Source organism: Somniosus microcephalus, chromosome 18 (genome assembly GCF_052327205.1).
Source record: "Somniosus microcephalus isolate GS21.2 chromosome 18, FLI_Smic_1.0, whole genome shotgun sequence".
NCBI classification, from domain to species: domain Eukaryota; kingdom Metazoa; phylum Chordata; class Chondrichthyes; order Squaliformes; family Somniosidae; genus Somniosus; species Somniosus microcephalus.
In genome coordinates, this window is record NC_141004.1 from 26668356 (window position 1) to 26672385 (window position 4030).

At 43.5% G+C, this 4030-nt stretch overlaps 1 long non-coding RNA gene across 1 annotated transcript; it reads left to right on the forward strand.

Annotated features, from left to right (window-relative positions):
- The first annotated feature begins 458 nt into the window (after positions 1-458).
- On the forward strand, positions 459-3166 carry LOC147105154 (uncharacterized). The gene is made up of 2 exons (XR_015081759.1): positions 459-731; positions 883-3166. It is a non-coding gene; the product is annotated as an uncharacterized LOC147105154 (long non-coding RNA).
- Positions 3167-4030: the final 864 nt, after the last annotated feature.

Here is a 4030-nt window from a genome sequence, read left to right on the forward strand (position 1 = left end):
TTTTGAGGCAATTCAGAAGGTACAGTGCAGATTCCGAAGGATGTTGCCTGGTATGAGGAAATACAATTATGAAGAAAGAATTGGGGCTGTTTTTATTCGAACAGCAGAATTTCCATGGTAATTTTGTAGAGGTGATACAAATTATTATGAAGTAATGGAATCGGGTAGATTGAAACAGGCTGTTTCTAGTGGTTGAGATGCCTAGAACGAGAAGATATAGAGGCAAGATTAAATTGAAAAGGTTTAGGACAGGGAGCAGGATAAACCTTTTTACACAGAGGGTTATGAAGCTGTGGAATACACTAACAGAGTTAGTGATTGAAACAGAGGCTTTGTCAATATTTAACTGAGGGAGTGCCGCACTGTCAGATGAGACATTAAACCGAGGCCACGTCTGCTCTCTCAGGTGGATGGTATTTTCACTCCCTTTGGGACTTTAAACTCTAGGATGACAGGACAGTGCAGTACGGAGGGAGTGTTGGACTGTTGGAGTTGCTGTCTTTCAGATGAGGCCCCGTCGGCCCTCTCAGGTGGACGTAAAAGAATCCCATGGCACCATTTCGAAGCAGAGCAGGGGAGTTCGCCCCCATTGTTTTGGCCAATATTTATTCCTCAACCAACATCAGAAAAAAAAATGATCTTGTCATTATCAATTTGCTGTTTGTGAGACTTTTCTGTGCATAAATGGTCTGCCGTGTTTTCTACATTACAGCAGTGACTACACTTCAAAGGTACCTAATTAGTTATAAAGCACTTTGGGTCATCTTGAGTTTGTGAAAGGTGCTATATAAATGCAAGTCTTTCTTTCTTCTTTCTTTGTATCTCATAAATATCTTTCTTCTTTTCTCATTATGCCTCCTGTTGTCTTATTCTTTTGTATAGGTGATTGAAGGAAAGAGGGATAGGTGGATATGGAAACAGGACGAGTCGTAAAATTAGGTCTACTGCTTGTGTGGAAGAGAAACACCAACATTAACTGATTGGGACAAAGGCCCTTGTTTCCGTGTTGTAATTTCCAAATCATTTTTTGTAATTTGTATGAAATTCCTCTGCTATTTTAATGGAAGCATAAAACTCTTCAACTTCAATGGGGCTACAGTAATGGACAGTAGAATGTTCCGCATTAAACGTTTGCTAATATTGCCAATGGTTATTTCTAAGCCTTTGATTAGAAATTAGTTTTTTTTTAATGTTGTGAATGTGTGTGTGAAGATGTCAGGAAGCAATCTTGTTTAGGGAATTTATGTCTTTAAGATATCTATCTTATTCCAGAATCATTCTGGAATGCAAGGATAAACCCTGGCTTCTATTCTCCACTGCTAACCATCTTCTTAAACCCCTCTCCCCTGTCTCCTCCACCCTCATCTCTGACAAGTGTGAGGAGCTTAGGGACTACTTTGTCTCTAAGATTGAGACCATCTGTTCAGCTGCCTCTGCCACTTCCCTTCCTTCCCCTAGCCCATCGGGCCAAACTTCCTCTAAGGTTCCCCCCTGCCCTAGCCCTGAACTCGCATCGTTCTCCAGTTTCTCTCTGAACTCCCCTCATGACCTCTCCATGCTCATCTTGTCCATGAGACCCACTTCCTGCTCCCTCGACCCTATTCCCACCAAACTGCTGACCACCCAACTTCCTTTTCTGGTTCCCATGTTAGCTGACTTTGTTAACAGTTCTCTCTCCTTAGGGACTGTCCCCCTCTCCCTCAAATCTACCGTCATCACCCTTCTCCTCAAAAAAACAACCCTTGACCCCCTCCGTCCTTGAAAACTACCGCCCCATCTCCAACCTCCCTTTCCTCTCCAAAGTCCTTGAACGTGTTGTCGCCTCCCAAATCCGTGCCCATCTTTCCTGCAACTTCATGTTTAAATCTTTCCAATCAGGTTTCCGCCCTTGCCACAGCACCAAAATGGCTCTCATCAATGTCACAAATGACATCCTCTGTGACTGTGACAAAGGTAAACTATCCCTCCTCATCCTTCTTGACTTGTCTGCAGCCTTTGACACACTTGACCACTCCATCCTCCTCCAATGCCTCTCCACCGTCGTCCAGCTGGGTGGGACTGCACTCGCCTGGTTCCATTCTTATCTATCTAATCATAGTCAGAGAATCACCTGCAACAGCTTCTCTTCCCGCTCCCGCATCGTTGCCTCTGGTGGGGCCAAGGATCTATCTGAAAACACAGCGTCAGTATCCACATGTACGCTGACGACACCGAGCTCTACCTCACTACCACTTTTCTTGACCCCTCCACAGTCTCTAAATTGTCAGACTGCTTGTCCGACATCCAGTTCTGGATGAGCAGAAACTTTCTCGAATTAAATATTGGGAAGACCAAAGCCATTGTATTTGGACCCTGCCACAAACTCCGTTCCCTAGCCACTGACTCCATCCCTCTCCCTAAAATCTGTCTGCGGCTAAACCACACTGTTCGCAACCTTGGTGTCATATTTGACCCCGAAATGAGCTTCCGACCACATACCTGCAGCATAACTAAGACCACCTATTTCCACCTCCGTAACATCGCCCGTCCCCGCCCTTGCCTCAGCTCACCCGCTGCTGAAACCCTCATCCATGCCTTTGTTACCTCTAGACTTGACTATTCCAACGCACTCCTGGCTGGCCTCCCACATTTTACCCTACGTAAACTTGAGGTGATCCAAATCCCGGCTGCCTGTGTCCTAACTTGCACCAAGTCTTGTTCGCCCATCTCCTCTGTGCTCGCTGACCTATACTGGCTCCTGGTTAAGCAACGGCCCAATTTCAAAATTCTCATCCTTGTTTTCAAATCCTTCCATGGCCTCGCCCCTCCCTCTCCCTGTAATCTCCTTCAGCCCCACAACCCCCCGAGATATCTGCGCTCCTCTAATTCTGCCCTCCTGAGCATCCCTGATTATAATCGCTCAACTATTGGTGGCCGTGCCTCCTGTTGCCTAGGCCCTAAGCTCTGGAATTCCCTGCCTAAACCTGTCCGCCTCGCTACCTCTCTTTCCTCCTTTAAGACGCTCCTTAAAACCTACCTCTTTGACCAAGCTTTTGGTCACCTGCCCTAATTTATCCTTATGTGGCTTGGTGTCAATTTTTTTGCTTTATAATACGCCTGTGACGCGCCTTGGGACGTTTTACTACGTTAAAGGCGCTATATAAATAAAAGTTGTTGTTGTTTTTGATGTGGTTTTTCTTATTTGATTTGGCAAAACCAGAAGTAACTGTATTTCTGTAGTTATAGCTTTATTGTGCATTATTTCACCTTGAGCTCTTTTTTAAACTTAGATTTCCTCACATGACAATGGCTAACCTTTGACACTGGAAAGATAACAAACCACATCAAAGGACTTACGCAAAGGAGTAAACTGATTCTGAACCCATTGCTCGCTTTCTTAGAAATTAAGTTTAGCAATTATGCATTTTATAACTCAAAAGTAAGAAGGAAACTGTTTTATACTTTGGTTTTAAATGGGCTCAGATTCATGACTTTTAATCTCTATGTCATGTCATAATTTGTGTCACCAAATATATGGATGGGATAAATATTGGATAAGATAACAAAGATTGTGGTACAGTACAAGGCAGTGACACATCAAAAGTTCACATGATATCAATCACAACAGCAAAACACAAACAATTTATCAGCATCAATCATCTAGCCTTTAGGATATGTTATTACTTTATAAGTAGTGCGGGGTAAGCCATTTCCCTGTAACATTCTAGGAAATTATTTAGCATACTACTGCATGCCAGTCCTGTGTGACAGAGTCATCTACAAATGCAGGAGATCAGTCACCTAATGGACACGGAAACTCTCCTACTCCCATTTTGTTAAAATGATAAGGATTAACAAAAGAAAGACTTGCATTTCTATAGCACCTTTCACAACCCCAGGATGTCCCAAAGCGCTTTACAGCCAATGAATTACTTTTGAAGTGTAGTCACCGTTGTAATGTAGGAAATGTGGCAGCCAATTTGCACACACCAAGTTCCCACAAACAGCAATGTGATAATGACCAGATAATCTGTTTTTGTGATGTTGATTA